The sequence below is a fragment of the Lycorma delicatula genome, chromosome 1 (assembly GCF_047948215.1).
Source record: "Lycorma delicatula isolate Av1 chromosome 1, ASM4794821v1, whole genome shotgun sequence".
NCBI classification, from domain to species: domain Eukaryota; kingdom Metazoa; phylum Arthropoda; class Insecta; order Hemiptera; family Fulgoridae; genus Lycorma; species Lycorma delicatula.
Genome location: NC_134455.1, coordinates 25,317,999 through 25,342,579, shown reverse-complemented (window position 1 = coordinate 25,342,579; position 24,581 = coordinate 25,317,999).

The following is a 24,581-nucleotide window of genomic DNA, read 5'->3' as shown; positions in this document are numbered from 1 at the left end:
TATTCTTCATTCCACTGTAGGAGAGGGACCGCAACATACATTTTACATCTTCGTTCTGGTTTAATAGAAATTTCATAAACGAACCCAGGTCTAAGTTTTGTCGGATGGTTCCAAAGATTGGGAAATCAAAGAGCAGATGGTGCACGGACTATTTGACCTTGCAAGCCTCACAGTCACAGATCTTCTGAGGAGACTCAAGTAGATGAGCATAGGTAAGCCTGGTGTGTCCAATCCTTAGCCGAGTTAAGATGACTTGGTCTCTTCTGTGGCTCGTTTTTAAATTAAAAAAGGAGATAAAGTCTGATTCGAACCGATGTGCCTTCCCTTGTAAGATCCAAATATTTCATTAATTAAAATTTTGTCTGGCTATAACTCTGGAACCAATGAAAAGAAAAACCACTTGAGATAAATCGTTGAAAAGTTCTCAATGAGGGCTTCAGTTAAGAAAAAGTCCAAAATCCAATTTTTTTGGATTTTGGTCTTTTTTGGACACTTTTGGTTTAGTCGATTGCAATCAAAAGGGGCGGTGCACAACTAGATGTTACAACAGTCCTAAATCCAAAATTTCAACATACTACGGCTAATCGTTTTTGAGTTATGCGAGTAATACTTAAGTATGTACATACATACATACGTACGTACAAACGTCACACCAAAACTAGTCAAAATGGATTCAGGGATGGTCAAAATGGATATTTCCGTTGAAATCTGAAAACAGAAATATTTCGCGATCACAATACTTCGAACAAGGAAGTAAAAAGGTGATACTACATTTCTATTATCAAAATCTGTTATTAATTTAGAATTTTGTTTAAAAAAATATATGTAACAGACAGTAGATATACAGTAATAGATAATAAACAAAGTTTATTAACAAGAAAAATTTGTTACAAAACTCTTACCGGCCCGATTTCATTTATATGTAATACATTTCATATTTACAGAAATAATACAATTCTTATGATTATCCGTTGTTTAATAAATTAAATATTATATAAATGGGTTTCTTAAAGACATTTAAGAAATGTTTTCAAGTAAATGATTAGAGGTGTACGTTACATTACTAAAAACTTGCAAATTTTTTATCTATCTACAGATTTTGGTTTTCATTAGTAGACCATTGAAGTAAAATTTATTATTTTTATGAAAATTAAAATTATGACTTTTCTAATCTAAGCGAATACATTTAGTGAACAGTAATGGAGTTACTACGAAGATGAATGAATAAGATGAGCTTGAATGGATGTAGATAATATAATCCGGTCACAAACGAATTCTTTGACACGTCAAACACTTCCGTTGTGTCATTGTTATTTAAAGTTCCCTGTTCGCTAGAAAAGGATTAGAGATTATCTTTTTTGTACTTCGTGGTGTGTTTAGTGCTCTCTTATTCTCGCATTTAATACAATGACTTCTGTTTTTTTTTTTTGATCGATAGTAAAACTACATTATGTCAAATTTTTATTTGAAATTCTTAATCGGATTGATACATGACATTCAGTCCAGTTATTCATCATTAAATCTTTTGGTACAATATATAACCGAATACCTTGTTTTTAAATGTAATACAGGAATGATGAAGTCTTGAGCTATTGTACATCTGTGATGTTTTTCTTTGGGATGTGATAGATAACTAATGATAAGGTTTTTTTAATATACATAGATAAGCGCTATTTGATTATTGATATTACAAATTTCTGATAGTCTTTGAAATAATAAAAAATGTTAAGAAGATTTCAACTTTTATTATTTTCCAAAACTTCTCAAGATTTAAAGTACTTTTCGCAATAATATTTGATCATGATAAGAAAAGGCCTGTTCTTCTGAGACACAATTTGAACAAACGTGTATCTTCTTTTACCTCAGTATCGTTACAGTGCAGGGAGATTTTCTAAACTGGGCGTAGCATTTAATCGATCAGTAATGAAATCATTTGCTTTATACCAAATAGTTAAATAGTAATGTTACACATATCCAGCACAATATTTAGGATGTTGGTTAAACTGTCAACAACCTATAGAGATTGATGTACGAAGTCGACTGTTTGATGTTTTTCACAATTTTTACCAAAATTTTCTACAGACCACTTAACTTAATAATTTTTCATTTGGGATGCATGTTAGTGTACGTGTTCATTAATTAGACTCTATCTGTTTACATAACCAATAATGCTATCCAGTACCTAAATTGGAATAATGCAGAAGTATTTTCAGCCCAGAATTACGAAGTAGCGGTTAGTTTTTCTCTCAGTAAAAGAAAGTTATTTCATTTTTATAGGTTACATGTATTTATACATTTTTATAAAAAAATTATAAAATTGGCAAAAAAAGCTGTAACTTACACTTCTAAAACTGTTCACGTTTTCAGATTCTAAAAATATTGTTTAATGTATGACATTAATTTCAGTATCTCCCTAAGCTTATGTTTATGGAATATTAGAACTTGAGTGCCAATTTTACGAAGTATATTTTAATCGTTCCCCGATGACGGATTATTAAAATAAATATTCGAATAACTGAAAAGACAGTTTACTGGAGATAACGTATGAATTTGAAAAATGATTGATGGTAACTGCATAGAGTGTCAAACATTAAATTAACTGTAAGACTTACATGGCGGAGGAAAATGTAGTTTATTAGGGTTGTTCTTCTTAAAATTATTTTCTTTCAATCCAGTCTCTGAAAACTCGGTGTTTTTTTAACTTTTTAAAGCCTCGATACTAGTATCAATTAGGGTTCCCGCTTGATGTAGTCTAACTAAGAGGTTCCGTGATTTACTAGTCTAATTCTATTCCATCCTCTAAATTCATGGATTTTAAAAGACCTAGATCAAAAATGTATTATTCTGCAGATATTTACTGTGCATGAAAATAGTTAGGTATTTTCGTCCCTAAAATTACACAGGATATAAGGCACGATTTATAGAATGACGATCTGTCAATTATATCTCGGTTACGTCTTGTCGGGTAATTTACTCGTGCATATATTTTTGTACTTAATTTAACATAAAAATAAAGGTGATCAATCATGTATTCTTCCTCTGTCGAAAGTAATATTTTTGTTAATTATAACGTTATTTACGAAAAAATATTACTGGACAACAAAATTTCGTTTTTTTTGTTAAAGAATGTTAATAGCTGAATCTTATAATATTTTTGACGTTATTTCAAATATGTAAGTGATATCTTTCTATCAAGCGTAGTTTTTTTGTAATTACCATTCTTTGATGTAAGAAAAGAGAATTGGCTTACTGTATTATAACAATATTATGCAATAAACATAGGTGTTCTATACTTAATAATTTGTAAAGGACTGGAACTGGCCCCGGAGAAGACTACGGCGTTAGTCACGGCCGGAAGTCGGAGACTGGGGCACACAGCCTTCCGATTACTAGATGTTTCTGTGCTTCCCAGTACTTCAGTGAAGTGCCTTGGGATATAGCTAGATGGGAGGCGTTCCTTTAGGAGACGTATGATCGAAACCGAGAAAAGATGGTGGCCGCAATGAGCAGGCTTCTCATCAACGTGAACGGGCCAAGATCCTTGAAACGGCGCGTTTACTCCAGTATCGTGAACTCGATCCTGCTATATTGGTTATCTGCTTGGTTAAAAGCCCTAAACACACAGCGTAACAGACTGACCGTTAAATAAGTCCAAAGAAGAATGTCTCTGCGAGTCTTCTCGGGCTACAGAACTGTCTTCTCTGAGGCGGCATTCGTTATCGCTAGTACGCCATCGATAGACTTGCTGGCAGGGTTTAAGGACGACTATTACCGAGGGGAGGATAGGATGTCACCTTACAGTGTTCTAGACAGGTAGCATTCCAGATGGGATAAATCCGACAAGGGAAGATGGATATATAGGTTAATTAAACTTGTCTTCCGAGGGTAGGTAGGGGATCTGGAGAGGTGAATAGGGACTAAGTAAGAAAATATCTTACTCGGTCCCTATTCCCATGACTGCTTCAGGTTGTATCCGTACACCAAGGAGCGCATCCATGCTACTTTTGCCCGTACTGTACCGTTCTTGATAACGTTGAGCACGTGATTTTTGTGTGCGGTAGGTGGACAAATCCAAGAACGCAGTGTGCGGTGGTAACAGGCCCGCTAGACACGAACAATATAATCGGTGTCAGATTCGCTAGCGCCGCGGCGCCGAGAAGTGAAATGCGATCTCCTAGATGGTGAGGAGCATTATTATGGGGAAGAGAGCTGGGAAATAGAATGGGACCCAGCCTGCGGATGAGGGGCCAGGGTGGATGTTTAGCCGGTAGTGCGCAGGTATACATACGCACCTAATAACACCTTACGGAACCTGGTAGCGGCCCCAACACTGCTTAGGCGTCTGTACACCTCACAAAAAAAAAAAATAGTAATAAAAAATAAAGGCTAAGTTAGGAACGGACGCGGATCTACGTGTTCTGTCGAAACTTGTGGAACTCTGCTGGGTTTCTTGCCGCCTCTTTTGTGACAGGCGATCCTGCGATTCCCACCGGAGACGGTGTAGTACTTACAGCGGGTCCGGTCTTTGCGTGTCGTAGAGGGGGAGAGGTTTTAATCGGTGAGAGTCCGACACTACCATCTGTGAAGACTGATGGTGTCTGTTATAGATTTCCCGTCCTCCGACCACGACGTAAAACCTTCATCGCTAAACTTTAATAACAATTAATAATTTAAAATGTTTTATTTATTTAGAACTTATGACATGATACATTATTTAGAACTTATTTAGAACATATGTACGTGTGTTGGCGTGTTTGAAGCTTAATAACTTTGACTGGATAAACTATTTTTATGAAATTTGGCATTGTCGTTCGAGTATATGGGATAATATGTTGGTAAACGTTTGAGGTCAATATCTCCAGGGAGTGGGGTAGATAGTTTTTTGAAGTCAATTTTCTCAAAATTTCGCAAACTTAACCTCACCTGTATATTAAACTCAGTACATGCATATGTGCTTATCGTACCGTTAAAACAATTTGTCACCAAATTCTCCCACTTCCACAAAAATGGGAAAAAATTATTTTTTATTTATTGCATATTTTTTAACCCAATTTGTTTTTTTTTGTCTTTCTAAGCATAGTACTTGTTTAAGAGGCTCCCAAAAATACTTTAGAAGCAATATTGAAGATGGAAGCTGATCAGAGTAAAAATATCTGGTTGTACATTTTTTTTAGTTTCTTCCAACACAGTAAACGTAGAAAAATAAAAAAATTCGTGAGGTAATTTTGGGGGTGAAGGAGCATAAAAATAAAAAAAATGATCGATTATTCAATTTTTTAAACTTTTATTATTTACAATTATGTTCCCACTACATAATTATAAATAACCAATGCCAGGAAAGTATAACAACTTTGCTGTCAGCTTAAGTTGCAGTAGAAAGAAGAAGAAATATCAACAATAGAAAAGTAAAACGTATTACCTTTTTTTGTTAGATAAAAAAAAATCAGGACTAATAATATTATAGATGTGTATATTGTAACAAGACCGGTATAGCGGACCTCAGTAATGGACTCCTTCCAACTAAGAAGAAAGTAGTAGAAAATATAATAATGGGAAAAATCCAGAAAGAAGCTAAAAGGAACCCTTTCAGTAAAGGTAACAGGTCCGTTTAACAATCGTCTTTTGTAATACTGCCCACTGACACACCCAAACAGATGTTCTTCTGTGAGAAGAATTACCGGACCCACGTTAGGAATGCATGTGGGAACAAAGGACTCGGTCGATCGTTCCACGCTCAACTGGGTCTGATCCGGGAGATAAAGATGATAGGAGTATAAATACTCCGGGGAAGACCAGTTGAAATGAATTCTGCAAATCAGTTTAAGAGAGATGTTATGATGTCGATCTGCGAGACAGTATTCCGCGAGGATGACAGTGAAGAAGTAAATTGTTAGCGAATATAAAGTTCAAGAGATTAAGGTGACGTCAGAAGTAATTCCAGAACATAAAAACAAGAAATGGTACGGTGAATTACGGTAAGACTATAAGAGAAAGAGATAATGTACTAAATTTCATTCAAAAATTGTTAGGATAGTTTTATTTGTGAACAGCAAAGGTGTTTCAGGGAAAGAAATCTATATTTGTCTTACCTATTGTTGTTAATAGAAACTAATGTCTTGTCGATGGGGCTGAATTATGCTTTTCATTATTGATCTACCTGTGAATAAATCCTGACGATTACTTTAAATTCTGGTTTGTATATAGCACTTTTTATTATTATTATTGACATTTATTATTATTGTTGTTTGCTGTTGTCATCATTATTATTCTGATTATTGTTGTAGTTGTGATTACTACGATCATTATTCGAAATATTATTGTGAGTTGTTTATTATTGTTGCTTATTATTATTACTATTGTCATTATTATCGATTTGTCTTGTTTTACTTATGTAAGTATATAAACATTTTCAATTGCCAATCGGTCAGTATCCTGATCGAGCCGTGAAGACGCGACAATATATATTATACAAACCATAATAGGCTATATATGTATGTATATAATGTTATATAAATGTTTAAATCATGTTTTTTTTTTTAATTGGAGAATGTAAAAAATCATTTTTGCATGTGATAATGTATTATACAGAAAGTTGAAACGTATTACAAGGAATTCATTTTATTCAAATGTTTTTACTTTTGCATCATTACTCGTGATTTTGTTAATTTTTTGCCAATTGTAACTAAATAACGTTCATGAATTTATCGTAATAACAACAAAACCTTTTACAATGAAAAGCTTCAAAATCTTGAACATTTTTAATCTATTTCTCGATAAATAAATAAATAGATAAATTGTTCGTATCAAGAAGTAAAGATCGTTCGAGAAGCATAAATCTTTCGAACTAATAAATCGTCGTGCGCTACGCACAGCCGCCCGGCGCACCACCATTAGTTCGCTCTACGCCAGTAGCGGTTAAAATAAAAATATCAGTACATGCAACGAACAAACAAATAAATAAGCAAACCCACGCACCATCCCTTTTTATGGGAAAGAGATGTCGGAGAGTGGTTTTTATCACATTTTAGGTTCACTACAATCTTTTACGTTATGACATTAATGACCTCTAGGTAAAAAACATACTGTTGTATAAATAACTTACTTGGATGTCACACTTCTCATACAAAAGGATGGTGTGTGGGTTTTTTTTGTTTAATATATGTAGTCACATTTTTATTTTAGCTGCTATTGGCACAGAGTGGACCACGTGGTTGCCGGGCAGCTGCACGCAGCGCACTAACGAATCATTCGTTCGAACAATTTATAATTCTTGAAAGATTCATTCGTTCAAACGATTTATACTTCTTTAAACTAACGATTCATTTAAAATTATGTTTGTGTGTTGTGGGTAACAAAGGAAAACATTTACGGTTAGAGCTGTGTTAAAAAATCACAACCCAAGAAACAGCTAAAAATGTTCAGGATTTTGAACCTTTTCGTTGTACTTATTACACCAAATTCATGAACGTTACTTAGTTACAGTTGGCAAAAACGTTTAACAAAATCATGGGTAATGAAACATAAACCACGTAATATTTTTGCGGCGGACCATAGTTCCGCTGCAAAAACAATTTTTTTTTTCTATTGTTTATTTTTTTTTTTTTTTTAAGGAAAAAGTTACAATTTTTTATCTAATCTTTGTTCATAACTTAAAAAACAAATCTAATAATTACAAAATGGAAAAATGGGTAGTTACTCTCACGAAGAGAAGGGAATGTGATTGATTATCCGTAAAAAAAAAAAACAATGCTTTAATTCAGTTTTTGTTATATGTATAGAGTTTTGAATTTGCTCTAAATTTTTTAGGCTTAGTATAAATTAACATTTTTAAACAAAGACTTTACAGTTTGCATAATAAACTAAATTTAAATACATAAATTAGCGTAATAATAATTAAGTGCAAATTACTCGAGTATTATTAGTGAGTTTAGCACATAAGTATAATCACCAAAAACATTCGGTAATTGGTAACATGCATTTCCCGGATCTGATAGATCCGGGAGGATTATGAAATTGAAGCTGCAGGAAGGAAGTTCCTTCCCCCCTTTGGTTGGTCTCTAAGACTTAGAAAAATTCAGCTCAGTTACTTACTGCTGTAGCAGAAAAATGTCTAAGTTGTTTACTCCACAGCACTGATGTCAGAATCCTCTAGTGTCTTGTCAAAACACTTAGAAAAAATTCAGCCAACTTATCAATAGGTTATACATGGCAGCATATGGCTAAAAATACTTGTCTAGAAAAATCATAAAAAAAAATATTATCCATCAACCAAAAATATTGAAAATTTACAGCTGTGTCCAGTGTAATTCCACCAACAATTCCACGCTATGTATCGATAAAAAATCACCAAAAAAACCCACTAAAAAGAGCTAGTTATACCACCTCCTCTCTGTAAGAGCATCCACACTCGACTTAGCTTACACTTCTGTCATAATATTCTGTAACAACAGTGTTACTCCCATTTAATTGAGATTAGTTCTGAAGGATTTTCTGTTTTTGTGTTTGTTGTTAATGAAACAGTTATACGTCTATTATTTGATATAATTTACTTGATTTTTTTTCCTAAATTTGTGTCATATATAGATCCAACACAGTTTTCCAGTGTTTCAAATGTTTCTTCAGTTGACTCTCCTAACACAAAAAAAAATTTCTGAAATCATCCACAGTTGCTTATTTAACTTCCCTCAGTCAGTTTTTCTCTTAAGTTAATAATCTATCTGTTGAAAAGTTAAAATTTTTAAACTTTCAATTTCTTATTTTTTTCCTGATATATCCTGTTGAAATTTTTCAAATAATCTTTGCAACATTCATTATGTAAAATTTTTTTTTGTTATAATTTGTAATACAAGCACTACACAAAAAAAAGAATTCAAATTTCTTGAAAAAGAAAATTATATTTTAATGGACTTGGAACTAGTATAATGCCAGCACAATACAGAATGCAATTAACTAGAGCAATATAGAACCTTATTAAAATGTTCCTTATTAAATGTAAGGGAGACCAGTTATATATCTCCACCAGTTTGTTGTTTCTGTTGCTAATGACTTCTGCATTCTTAATAGTAGCAGTAGCACTATTATATAAATTTTTAACTTTTATGATTACACTGATTTTAATGTTTTTTGATGGGAGCCTTCCCCTCTGGCTTTTATGTTTGTCTTAGTCAAAATGCTATTGTGATATTCAAGCTAATGTGTTGCTTTATTTCACTAATTTTTGATGCAAGGTTTATCCTTTTTTTTGTGTATTGTATACCTTTCCATAATTTTTTTTATGTAAGTTTTGTTAATATGCTTTTATGGATTTTAATTTTTATTTAAGTGAATGATTTCTTATTTTAATGTTTCTCGGGTAGTTTGATTATTCAAACATATATTTTATGTTTGGTGTCAAACTACTTTTATTTCTTCTAGCTCATGATCTGTCAATGTAATTTTCTCCCATGGATACTTATATCTTAGTATTTTGATTTTCATCTTAGTGAAAACTAAGATGACCAATCACCAAGTCTTCCATTAGGAGTTTCACAGACTTTGATTGGTGATTGGTTTTACAAATGGATTTAAGTTAAAGAAATTCCATTGAGTGTGTCTGCATAGGTTTTTCTTGATGACATAAATCCACACATGAATAAATTCTACCACATTTACATATAATTAAATAAGATTACTTAAAGCTTTTATCCATTATATTTACCATGCATCCCATAATTCCACATATACAAGGATCTGATTTTTATTCTGCAACTGAATGCACACTTCAGTTACTTCCAAGTTTCTAGCAATGTATAAATACAGACAAAAAACATGGTCGCATGCATTTGCATGCGACCATGTTTTCGCATAACTGTATTATACCTGTATTGCACGGTGATACTATTGTAGTATCACCGTGCAATAAATAGTATTATGATACTATTTTTTGTAGCGATCGGTTTCTTTGTTAATCATCTGCAGTCTTAACGGTTATGGCTTTGACAAAGAGGTACAAATAGATTTAGTTCATATTTTGCCAGCATATTTTATTATTTTTGTATTAATATCGTCGAGAATAAGACTTAAGACCTATATGAATAAGTAATGCAGTCAAAGCAAAACGGGAAAAAATTGTAGAAAAATATTCTACAATTAAAAAAAATAAAAAAATACTTAACTTAAAAAAAAAATTGTACTTGTAGTTACTATTTTTTTATTGAGTTTCAATCACTATGAACAAACTTAAAATATTGCGTTATTATTATGAGAATGTTATTTATCTTTGTTTGAAAAAATATAAATTTTTTTCTGTGCTTAAGTGAATGACTATTTTTTTTTTTTTACAGAAGATTTAAATAATAACATCCAGTAAAAATATTTACTTACATGATTAAATAACGTTTATGTTACTTAGTATTATATTTTTATGTAGTATTATACTTTGAATATAGTAGTGTTATTTTTATAATTATAAAACCGTTAATTTTAATGAAACATATGAGTAAATCTATATATATAAAAAGGTTAAATTCGTTTGTGTACGCTTCAAAAACTCAAAATGTTCTGCACCGATTGAGCTCACATTTTAGGACGATATATAACCCGCAACAAAGATTGTTTTTATCCATTTTTCGCATCAGTCACATACCCGCGACCGCGAGAAAACAGTTTTTTAACGGTCAGTTGTGTACCAGTGACCATGCCATCTGCCGGAAGCGAGGGGAATACTCGCCATACTAGCTAACGTCAACCGCAGTCACATGTGAAACAATACCTGTTCCCAATTACATTGTTTATTAACAAAAAAAAAAAAAAACGTATCCACTTGCATCTGATTCAGATTATTATACAATCTGAATTAAATATTCACTTTAATCGAGGTACTTTTGTGTGATCGTGTCGTGATTGAGCTGCGCCTTTCACCAAGCTCTGAATTTATTAGAAAACGACCACGAGTGAGATATATGTATTAATGACGCGTGCAACACTGCACATACAAACCAAATTCGCGCATTATTCGGAATTATATTGACCGCTTGCTTCCCTTCATCTCCCACAGAGTTATGGGAAAGATATCGATCGCATATGGCTGAGGATATTTTGCATAGAGTACGCCTAGAAAATACCAATATGACCGTGGAATTTACAGAAGGCATTTACAACGAAGCATTGATAAATATTGAAGACAAGTGCTTAGCTATTGCGAATAAAGTTCTTAGTCGATTGGGAATGCCAGCACCCACCCGAGCTGCGATTGCTTCATTTGATGTGGATTTACGCCGTAAACAGAGTTACAACATTAGTGATCTTCTGTCATATGTCCGATCAAACATTCCCAAATTAACGCGTGAACAGAAAGGCATTTATGATCGCATAATGCAAATGATAAATGATGGAGTTGGGGGGACCTTCTTCTTGGATGGGCCAGGATGAACTGGGAAAACATTCCTCATTAGATTGATTCTAGCAACGGTTCGGTCAAAAAATGTCAATTATCCTGTTGCGGAATATTAATCAGTCAAAACTCTGCAACGGCACGCGACTTGCAGTTAAGAAATTGATGAATAACGTAGTGGAAGCAACGATTTTAACGGAGCCTTTCAAAGGTGAAGATGTCCTCATTCCTCGAATACCCATAATCCCGACCGATACAGCATTTTAATTTAAAAGATTGCAATTCCCAATTCGATTGGCATTTGCAATCACAATCGATAAAGCTCAAGGTCAATCTTTAGAATTGTGTGGTTTAGATTTAGATGCGGATTGCTTCTCACTTGGGAAACTGTATAGTGCGTGTTCCCGCGTCGGCAAACCGGATAGCCTTTATATCTACGCAGACAGTGGAAAAACAAAGAATATTGTATATCCACAAGTTAGAAGTTTTAAATAAAACTTCTATGAAACGTATGCTTTGTTTTGTTTCTCATTTCTCATCCATGCAACCACAATTTGCCACAGCGAAGCGTGGCGGGTAGAGCTAGTGAATTATAAATATATAGTTTTTACATACCTTTTAAATGAATAAATTAAAGGTATTATTTTTATTTCTATTACTTTGTATTAAGACATAAAAAAAATTGGCATAGAAGTTCTATCATTCAATTCTTCTAGGAGGCCAACCGACTTGCTCGAACGGAATAGGAATAAAATATAATTAGAATAAAATACCGCTAGAAAATGATTTACATAAAAAAGTAAAAAATATTTGAAAGGAAAAATATATTATCTGTTTTAGATATAAGTTGTTTTTTGGAAATATTTTTTACTAATTGTGAAAGTCTTCACTAGTGTTAAAAATACACAAAAGAAATTCTTTTTTGCCAAGTTTTACACACTAGTACATAAAACTATCCCCCATTCATTATATCACCTCACCCTCTAACAAATTACTAAAATTGAAACGTATCCGTTTCCCATACGTGAAAGTCGTAAAGTTAAATTTAAAGCTTAAGAAAGAAACAAAAACAACAAAATGGAAAATAATTATATTATTTTTTTCTGGTATGGTTTAATTTTTTTTTTTAATTGTTTGGCTACTTGCTAATGTCTTAATTAGTATTCAAAGTGCATTAGATTTACCTATTCACCAAATTTATACATCACAAGATACGACCACCTCAACTAATTATCTCCTCATTCTCTTAAGAAAGTAAAATCAAATTTTAATGTCATCAATGCTCCTCGTATATAAAGCAACATGCCAAATTTCAGATTTTTTGGCGACTCTGTTGTTAGACATAAAGCGGTTAAGAGGATGAAGCAAGCATATAGATACCGGATGATTTAGGAAGAAAGGAAATTAATTTTAGAGCTTGAGGTAAGGAGAAAAAGGTTCATACTAACATGTAACCGAAAACGCTTTATTAACGAGTTACGGCTAGTGAAAAATTTCTTCAGGATTTCAGTTTCCCGGTGAAATGAGGTCATACTGAGATTTTTAAGGTGTTATATAAGGGGTAAAATTGATGGTCTCTTATGTTTGTTGTCGGGAAAAATCGAATAAAACAGATCCAGAACACTCTCGTAGTTTTTTTTAATATCCGAAGTAAAACAGAAGAATTTCGTGACGAAATACATGTTCTTTTAGGTTTAAATACAATAACTTTGTTAAATGACTAATAAATGCGTAAATTATATTTTTAAAACTTGTAGGAGTAATTCTGGGAAAATCGATGCAGTAAAGTAAACACAAAAAAACTTTTATTATTAAAAACAAAACTTAACAGAAAAATGCTATCAATTTGTAAAAATTAGAAATAGCTGTAATTAATAGGTCATTTCATACTAGAAGAACGTGCCACGGGGAGAAATTATCTGGAATTTTTAAGCAATGTCTAGCCTGGAGACTCCGCCCCCTGGATCCTCGGGGTCTTCAAGGGTCACGGGGCTGAACACAAAGCCACGGTACTCGCTTCGCTTGCCCTTCCAGCACAGCTCTCTCTCTCTCTCTCTACATATATATATATATATATATATATATAATGAGACTGACTTTTTATTTACCAAAGTTTTAATTTTTTTCGAACAGCAATATTATCCCCTTCAAAGTAATTCCCTTGGGCAGCTATAAACCGACGGAGTCGTTGTTCCCACTCCTGGTAGCAACGCTGGAAGGCTTCAACTGGTAGGGCTTTTAACTGGTCGGTCATAATCTTTTGAATGTTCTCCAGAGTTCCAAAATGACGTCCACTTAAGACATGTTTCAATTTCGGGAAAAGGAAAAAATTAGGAATCAAAGTTGAAAGGGGGGGGGGTTGAGGAACCGTAAGAATGTGTTTTGAGGTCAAAAATTTCCTGATGGAAATGGCCGTGTGACACGGGGCATTGTCATGATGAAGCATCTACTTGTCTGCATTGTCTGGTCTCACGCGAATTACTCTTTTCCTCAGCCTTTCAAGGACACCTTTATAAAACACTAGGTTGACAGTTTGTCCTGAAGGAACAAATTCTTTATGGACGATAAGAAAGCAAATCAGCACGGTTTTGATCTTTGATTTGCTCATTCGGCTTTTTTTCGGTCGAGGAGATGACGGAGTGTGCCACTCTTCGCTTTGTTTCACGATCGTACTCAAATATCCAGGATTCATCACCTGTGATCACACGATTGAAGAATTCTTGGTCGTTATCAATCCTCTCAAGAAGATCAACGCACACGTTTATTCGATTGTCCTTCTGTTCCTTTGTGAGGTTTTCGGCACCAATTTCACATGTCCAAATCGCCTGTCAAAATTTTATGTACGGTGAAAGTGTTTAAATTTAACTGTTCACTCATCATCCTTATTGTTAAACGACGGTCTGATTTCACAAGAACCCTCACACTGTCAGCGTTTTTGTCAGATTTTGAAGTTGAAGATCTCCCTGAGCGAGGTTGATCTTCAACGTGTTCTCGGCCTTCCAAAAATGATTAGTGCCAGCGAAAAACTTGTGCTTTAAGCAATGTTCCCCATAGGCCTGTTTCGACTTTTTCGAGGTCACACTCGCGGATTCCCCAAGTTTAACACAAAACTTGATTGCACAACGTTGCTCTAAATTCCGATGCTCCATTTTCGTAACACACAACAAAAACAAAACTTCACTGATTGTGCTGTCGAAAATAATGTGTTGGCTGAACGGAGTTGAAACTCGTACTGAGCATGTGGAAGAGATAAACAAACTGGTCTAGCACAGACCAATAGACAAAGCGTTGCCAGATCGCTCGCAGTGTTACCAATCTCATTACTTTTCTCATACACCTGATACATACATATCTCACCTTTGCTTGTCTTTAGTTTGAATGGTTTATTATCACGTCAACAACTAATTCTTAAAGCATAATAATCATTTAAGAGCTTGATTGTTTTTTAACCCTACCGGACCGTAATAATTTTAGCTTCGTATTAATATTTTTATTTCAATTGCGTGAAAGTCTAGAATTATAGAAACATTTCAAATTTTACGGTGCTACACCAGAATCAGCAGTCGCTTTGTATTCTGGGATCTTCCTGGTCTCCCAGGATCTTGGAAGTCCTGGGTAAACCACAACTTTGCCTGAACAAACATTGCGGCTCTGTATGACAGTTTATATATACAATGAAATATTTGAATAGTTAATGTATACATTTAGAGAGAACTAAGAAGAATAAACCTTCATAAAAAAAAGTCAGATGGTTATGTATTTCTTTGAAACAAGTAAGGCAGGAAAGCCTTAAATTGAAGAGAACGTTTATATAGTGAACTTACGATCTAATAAAAAACAGTTACCCAATTTGACATGTTAACCTTGGTTAATGCTTGTTATATGAGAGAATGTTCATTCTTACGAAACCGAATAGATCCCGAGTTTCTTGCTTTTTAATTAATGTTAATTTTTTCTTGTCTAAATCTAAAAACTAATATTTCTGACTGATATTTTTTGCCATCAATACAAATTATATCTTAAGTCGTTTTTTGAAAATATACTACTGTTAGGTGAAGAAATACAATTTTTTATAAATATAAATACATTTCGTAATGATTTTTTATTTATTACTTAAGAATCTATGTATATTATATTAAAATATAATAGTAATAATAGATGCGTGGTACAAACATGATGCATTATAAACATGGTTCTAAAAACCTTGAATCTATGAGACTTCTGAAATAACAACAACATAACATAACAAAATTAATAATAATTTTCTTTAGCATGGCTCGTTGGTATATATGAAAAAATATATATATATAAATTATAATTCCGCTTAATTGGTTGGTAAGCGGAAATATAATTTATTTTTATTTTTTCGTCTTCAGTCATTTGACTGGTTTCATGCAGCTCTCCAAGATTCCCTATCTAGTGCTAGTCGTTTCATTTCAGTATACCCTGTACATCCTACATCCCTAACAATTTGTTTTACATATTCCAAACGTGGCCTGCCTACACAATTTTTCCCTTCTACCTGTCCTTCCTATATTAAAGCGACTATTCCAGGATGCCTTAGTATGTGGCCTATAAGTCTGTCTCTTCTTTTAACTATATTTTTCCAAATGCTTCTTTCTTAATCTATTTGCCGCAATACCTCTTCATTTGTCACTTTATCCACCCATCTGATTTTTAACATTCTCCTATAGCACCGCATTTCAAAAGCTTCTAATCTTTTCTTCTCAGATACTTCGATCGTCCAAGTTTCACTTCCATATAAAGCGACACTCCAAACGTATACTTTCACAAATCTTTCCTGACATCTAAATTAATTTTTAATGTAAAAAAATTATATTTCTGACTGAAGGCTCGTTTCACCTGTGCTATTCGACATTTTATTTCGCTCCTGCTTCGTCCATCTTTAGTAATTTTACTTCCCAAATAACAAAATTCTTCTACCTCCATAATCTTTTGTCCTCCTATTTTCACATTCAGTGGTCCATCTTTGTTATTTCTACTACATTTCATTACTTTTGTTTTCTTCATGTTTATTTTCATGCGGTAGTTCTTGCGTAGGGCTTCATCCATGCCGTTCACTGTTTCTTCTAAATCCTTTTTACTCTCAGCTAGAATTACTATATATCAGCAAATCGTAGCATCTTTATCTTTTCACCTTGTACTGTTACTCCGAATCTAAATTGTTCTTTAACATCATTAACTGCTAGTTCTATGTAAATATTAAAAAGTAACGGGGATAGGGAACATCCTTGTCGGACTCCCTTTCTTATTACGGCTTCTTTCTTATGTTCTTCAGTTATTACTGTTGCTGTTTGGCTCCCGTAAATGTTAGCAATTGTTCTTCTATCTCTGTATTTGAACCCTAATTTTTTTAAAATGTTGAACTTTTTATTCCAGTCTACGTTATCGATAGCCTTTTCTGGGTCTATAAATGCCATGTTGGTTTGTTTTTCTTTAATCTTCCTTCTACTATTAATCTGAGGCCTAAAATTGCTTCCCTTGACCCGATACTTTTCCTGAAACTAAATTGGTCTTCCACTCTCTTCTCAATTCTTCTGTATAGAATTCTAGTTAAGATTTTTGATGCATGACTAGTTAAGCTAATTGTTCTGTTTTCTTCGCATTTATCTGCTCCTGCTTTCTTTGGTATCATAACTATAACACTCTTTTTGAAGTCTGACGGAACAGTTTTTCGTAAATATTACACACCAGTTTGTATAATCTATCAATCGCTTCCTCACCTGCACTGCACAATGATTCTACAGGTATTTTGTCTATTGCAGGATCCTTCCTGCCATTCAAATCTTTTAATGCTCTGTTAAATTCACATCTCAGTATTGTTTCTCCTCTTTCATTCTCTTCGACTTCCTCTATAACACCATTTTCTAATTCATTTCCCCCGTATAATTCTTCAATATATTCCACCCACCTATCGAATTTACCTTTCTTATTATAAATCGGTGTACCATCTTTGTTTAACACATTATTGGATTTTAATATATGTACCCCAAAATTTTCCTTAACTTTGCTGTATGCTCCGTCTATTTTATCAATGTTCATTTCTCATTCCACTTCTGAACACTTTTCTTTAATCCACTCTTCTTTCGCTAGTTTGCACTTCCTGTTTATAGTATTTCTTAATTGTCTATTTTACTTTCTTCATCACTAGCATTCTTATATTTTCTACGTTCATCCATTAGGTGCAATATATCGTCTGAAACCCAAGGTTTTCTACCAGTTCTCTTTGTTCCGCCTAAGTTCGCTTCTTCTGATTTAAGAATTTCCTTTTTAATATTCTCCCATTCTTCTTCTACATTTTCTACCTTATCTTTTTTACTTAGCCTCTTGCGATGTCCTCCTCAAAAATTTTCTTTACCTTTTCCTTAAGCTTCTCTAAATTCCACCGAATCATCTGACACCTTTTCTTCTGGGTTTTATACCCTAATCTATATTTCATTATCACTAAATTATAGTCGCTATCAATATCTGCTCCAGGGTAAGCTTTGCAGTCAACGAGTTGATTTCTAAATCTTTGCTTAACCAATCTATCTGATAACTTACATAATCTATCTGATACGTTGCAGTATCGCCTGGCTTTTTCCAAGTGTATATTCTTCTATTATGATTTTTAAATTGGGTGTTGGCAATTACTAAATTATACTTCGTGCAAAACTCTATAAGTCGGTCCCCTCTTTCATTCCTTTTGCCCAGTGCGTATTCACCCACTATATTTCCTTCCTTGCCTTTTCCAATGCTTGCATTCTAATCTCCAACTATTATTAAATTTTCATCTCCTTTTACGTGTTTAATTGCTTCGTCATTTTCTTCGTAATCACACTCCACCTCATCATCATCATGGGCGCTTGTATCCATATAGACGTTAACAATCGTTGTCGGTTTAGTTTTGATTTTATCCTTATTACAATGATTCTATCGCTATACATTTTGAAATACTCTACTCTCTTTCCTATCTTCTTGTACATTATGAAACCTACTCCTGCCTGCCCATTATTTAAAGTTGAGTTAATTATTATAAAATCATCTGACCAAAAGTCGTTTTCCTCTTCCCACCGAACCTCGCTAATTCCTACTACATCTACATTTATCCTATTCATTTCTCTCTTTAAATTTTCTAACCTACCAACCTTTTTTAGACTTCTAACATTCCACGCTCCGACTTTTAGAATATTATTTTTTTAATTTTCTGGTGATCCCTTCCTTAGTAGTCCCGAACGGGGGACTAGTTTACCTCCGGAATATTTTACGAAGGATAATATTATTATTATTATTATTACTATTATTAGAACTTCTGTTATTATGTAACTGAAGGATCTTAAAATTAATATAAACATTACTTTTTGAAAAATTAGTTTATATTGTTGAGAATTTTGAATTATTAAAATGAATAAAATATGTCAAAAATGATAAAAGTTAATAGAATATCTCGTTAATTGAAAACGATTAGTCTCTAATATGATAGAAAAGAAATTTAGCTCTTAACAATTTGATTACACAAAATTTTTTTTTATTGTTGTATTTTCTATAAAGTTTAAAAAAATTATGGGTAGAATTTCATTATACGAATATTAAATACTAAGATGACAAAACATTTACATGTATATTGTGTTTTTAATAAACAAGAAGCTTAATAGTAAGCTCAGAAGCTGACTTACTTATAAAAATAAAAGTCAGATTAAATTTCGAGCGATTAAAATAATAGATCAGGTAAGATAAAATCATAATTATGACGGTTATAAAATATTAAAATTACATACCGTCCTAAAGTAATGCAACCTTTACTATAGAAATTCTGAATCTATTAGATATTAAAACTGTAATAGTAAAAAATCACGACATTAAATTTGTTTTCATATTTAAATGATTATTAATCGATTATATTCAAGTTAAATAAACAGTTAATAGATTTTACGTTTTTAATTAAAGTTATAATTATGTTAATAAAGTGTTACAAATTAACTATCACCAATCGATAAGGTAAAATCTGGTTAAACATCGTACAAATCAACTCGCTTTCTAAATACACAAAAATATGTCCTCAACAGAACTGAAACTATTATGCAGCTCCTTCACCAGTAGTGTCGCAGGTAACTGTTTGTGACACTTTTGGTATGAGGTCAAATAATATATTTGATATTTTGTGCGAGGGAAATATATAAAGTGTACTTACTCTATAGTAAGAAAGAGAATGTGGAAACAGACGGTTGTCTGAAGTATATAGTTGGCGGTCCTATCGAGATAGTTAGAAACTGAAATTTCTTAATATCGATATTCTGGTAACAAAACTCATTAATGCCTGTTAATAGTATTAACAGTAATGTGTTTCTAGGTAGTTAATGAAAAACCCACCGGATTGGTCTAGTAGTGAACGCGTCTTCGCAAATCAACTGATTTCGAAGTCGAGAGTTTCAACGTTCAAATCTTAGTAAAGGCAGTTACTTTTACGCGGATTTGAATACTAGATCGCGGATATCGATGTTCTTTGGTGGTTGGGTTTCAATTAACCACACATTTCAGAAATGGTCGACCTGAGACTGTACAAAATTACACTTCACTTACACTCACAAATATCATCCTCATTCATCCTGTGAAGTAATACCTGACAGTGATTCCCGGAGAAGACTAAACAGAAAAAAGGTAGTTAATAAAGAAATATTAACGGGAAGTAGAAGGATATTTGTTGTAATCTTCGGAACGAGTTGTAACCTTCAGAGACGGAAAACCAAAAAAAAAAATTAAAACACCTACAGACCGGGGTGGATAATTTGCAGCAGCAGTAAAAACGTTGGCAAGGATCTACGTACGTAATGGATTATGTTCTTTCTTGGATCAGCGCGGCTGTTTAACGGTGTGAAAGCGAATTTTGAGCGATTAAAATTGCTGTAGATTTATTTCGCTATTTTGACAGCGTTTATATCGCTATGACTATTTTCGATGCTTAAGAAACCTTGATTTTTAGAAATAAGAATTTTTTTTTGCTTACACAAAAGTTAATTGAAGTTGACGTAAATATCCAGTTTTATGAGGTTAATCTCTGTGGAAAGATTTTGTGAAAATTTAATTTATCCTTATCGAGATACTATTTTAATAAATGTACAAATTTTATCAGAAAGATTAAATGCTTTAATTGACCTAAAAAGAGTGCTAGTGAAGTAGTATGTAGCACTGGTTAGTGTAGTAGTATGTAGCCAACCTAAATGGTCCCACAGCTCCACCTACTGGTCCATTTTTTGCAAAAATATTTCTTTTCTCATAATAAAAAAATGTTCACTGTGGATGTAATCAACAATATTTTGTTGTTATACACATGTGGAAACAGACAAATAATTTCTTAGTTATGGCGTCAATTTATGAAATTCTCCATATTTGTTTCTTTTTAGATGAATATCAAGGGTTTTTTCCATTCATTCCTTAAAAGGAACAAAAAAGTATCAAGAACAAGAGTGATCATAAGTGAAATATTTTGATTATCTAATTCACATTTCTTCTTCATCTTAATTTTAACGAGTAAGTAGAGTGCCAGCATAATAGATAATGTCAAGTAAATAAAAATTTACCAAGTACATAAAAAACAGTCTACTTAAATAAAGTAATCTCGGAATAAACATTTAAAATAATCGTATTATTGGTGTTTTGGTAAGCTAACCTACAATTTTCTTCGTTTTTCAAGGCAAAAGAATAATAAAAGAAAAAAGACGAGGCAAGTCTAAGGCCTCTTCTTCATCTGACGAAGAGTACATTTTCCATGAACGTTGCACTTTGGTTCGAACATTTTATCATTTTTAGAATAAACATAGATACATGTTATCGACAGAAACTAAGATGTTACCTTACTAGAGCCAGAGAAGCATAACAAATTACAAGATTAAAGAATAAAAAGAACAGTGGTCATATTAATACAAAAAGATAATAACTATTTTTAAAAAATTATAACTTAACTAAGAGATGATAATAAGTACATTTGGTATAGGATAAAAAGGCAATTTTGAAGGCATTAATTGTTATATATTTGAATACTTAAGTTTAATTTATTAAAAATCATCGGCATTTAATAAAGACCTCACTATCTACTCTTTTGTGTCCTCAATTCTTTCTGACTTCGAGTAGCCTCGATGTGTATAATTATATTTTGGGCGGAGTTATACGTAGATGGAATGAATATTCAATAATGTTGACACCGACACCGTTATTATAATGTATAAATGATGAATTAGCGACAATTAAGATATTTCAAGGCGAACTCTAATAAAACTCTCAACAATTTTGTCTCTGAGCAGCAGAAATAATATTACTATTTTTGATGAGAACAGTATCCGCTAGTTCCTCCGTTCCTTTGCTCCGTTCCTCATTGCAAAGGTTTTATCAATGTTTACAGTAAGAGCATTACAATTCATCCAAAGATAATTATTATTATTTTTTAAATTACTATTATATTTATTTATAGAATAACATTACTAAATAAATGTATATATTCAGTACAATGTTGTGTTTAATAACGAATTAATTATAACCCACTAATCATTTTTCAACATAGAAATACGATTAAAATTATTACTTGCACTCATTTTTATAATTTTTTTTTTCGTATTTACAATTTTTTTTAATGACTTGTTTTATTTTATTCGTATATGAAAATAATTGCTTATTTTAAAAAGAAAATAAAATTGCGGAAACACAACTAAAATTCGTTACGTAACTGGTGGTATAGTAAAGAAATAAAAAGTGATTTTTAAAGTTTGTAAAAAAGAGGAATCCACAAACCTTATTACAAATAAAATTGGAAAATCTAGAATGAAACCCGGTACGAGAATTACCGAAAACAAGCAGGTAAATACCCGGGTGATATTTAAGTACGGAAACAGCTTTATACTGCATATCTCAGAGATATATTTGGAGACAGAATTTTTTTTTTTTTGTCTTCAGTCATTTGACTGGTTTGATGCAGCTCTCCAAGATAACCTGTCTAGTGCTAGTCGTTTCATTTCAGTATACCCTCTACATCCTACATCCCTAACAATTTGTTTTACATATTCCAAACGTGGCCTGCCTACACAATTTTTCCCTTCTACCTGTCCTTCTTATAGGCCTTAGTATGTGGCCTATAAGTCTGTCTCTTCTTTTAACTATATTTTTCCAAATGCTTCTTTCTTCATCTATTTGCCGCAATACCTCTTCATTTGTCACTTTATCCACCCATCTGATTTTTAACATTCTCCTATAGCACCGCATTTCAGAAACTTCTAATCTTTTCTTCTTCTCAGATACTCCGATCGTCCAAGTTTCACTTCCATATAAAGCGACACTCCAAACATATACTTTCAAAAATCTTTTCCTGACATTTAAATTAATTTTTGATGTAAACAAATTATATTTCTTACTGAAGGATCGTTTAGCTTGTGCTATTCGGCATTTTATATCGCTCCTGCTTCGTCCTAGAATTCGTTACTAGAATTTAGTAATTCTACTTCCCAAATAACAAAATTCTCCTACCTCCATAATCTTTTCTCCTCCTATTTTCACATTCAGTGGTCCATCTTTGTCGTCCATCTACTACATTTCATTACTTTTGTTTTGTTCTTGTTTAGAGACAGAAAGAAATGGCGTTTTACATAATAAAAATTAAAAAAATCTGTATTATGGTGGTTTTTTTTAAATATTTTTTCCGCCATATTGAATCAAAGTTAATTTTTTGTGTAGTAAGATGGACGTTTGACATCGATTTAAAATTTTACAAGAAAAACAATGATGAAACCCGTTTTTCTGTTAATGCCTTCATTATCGACGTAGAAGCACTCAATAATTTCAATGGGAGAAAAATCGTGTTAACAACAGAACGAGGTAAAGCGTGCTACATGAACAATTTGATTGCATTTTACATTCATAATGCGTACAATAACGTACTTTGAGTGTAGTAATAATATTATGTATAATATATTATATAATATATTATATTATATATAATATATATTATATATTATGTATAATAATAATAAAAGTGTAATAATATTGATAATAATAATAATTAACAATGCAACAACAAATTAAACAGCTATATCAACTGATATTATTTACTTTAAATATTAAAATATTTATTTTAGAATTTTAAATAAATGTTTATGATCGTAAATTACTAATGAAATAAGTTAGGAAAGCATACCACTCTACAATAAATGTTCAAAATACTTCCCCTCTACAGCTTATTATTATTATAATGTAAAATGCAAAAAAAATGTTCATGCAGCGCCTTTTATTGTTAACACAATTTTTCCGTCATTGGAACTTTGAATGCTTATAATCCGATAACGAATCCATTAACAGAAAAATAGGTTTCACCATTGTTTTTCTCGTAAAATTCTTAATCGATGTCATACGTCCCACCGTTCTTTTTAAAAAAATTATGTTTGATTCAATAAGGCGGACAAAAATTAAAAACCCACCATAATGAACATTTTTTTTTAAGAATGTAAAACCCCCATTCCTTTCTGATTCCAAATACCTTTCAGATATGCAGTACAAACCTGTTTCGATACTTAAATATCACCGGTAGATGAGTTACTTCACTGCTTTTTATTACTACTAGAATTTTTTTTTTATATATAAATTCCAGTCATACTACATTGTTGTGCTATGACTTTTATCAAACATTCAGTAGGTTATCAACGGGCTTAGGTTACTTAATTAAATAAATAGAATACGAGTATAATTTACTATTGAATTTATACTATCCCTGCTGTTGGATAAATGCCTTCGACAAATGGGTATTGCTATGTTATCTGACAGCCTGTACGTATAGAAATAGGAGTCTTTAACAGCCTTGAGCATTATAGCTTTTCTATCTTTTGCTTTAATTATATAAAACAGGTAGACTAACTAGTGCGACACAAGTAAGTTTTCTTTATCCATGCTGAAGCGAGTTCGTTTTTGGTTTATGACGTGAGTTTTAATTTATTTATGAAAACCGGTAGAAGTTACTAGAATTTATGTAAAAAAGGGACGCTGCTTTTATTTTGTTTTTCTGGTTGTGCAATTTCAACCTTCCATACCTTCTTTAGGAAATTGCGAAAGATTATTGTTTATAAACATGTAAGAACAGAATTTTTTATAGGTGTTTTAAGTGTTTAAAAAATATATCTGATGGTTGGTTTTCTTTACGGACTCCTTTTTTATTTAATTGCTGTTTCTGCTATGG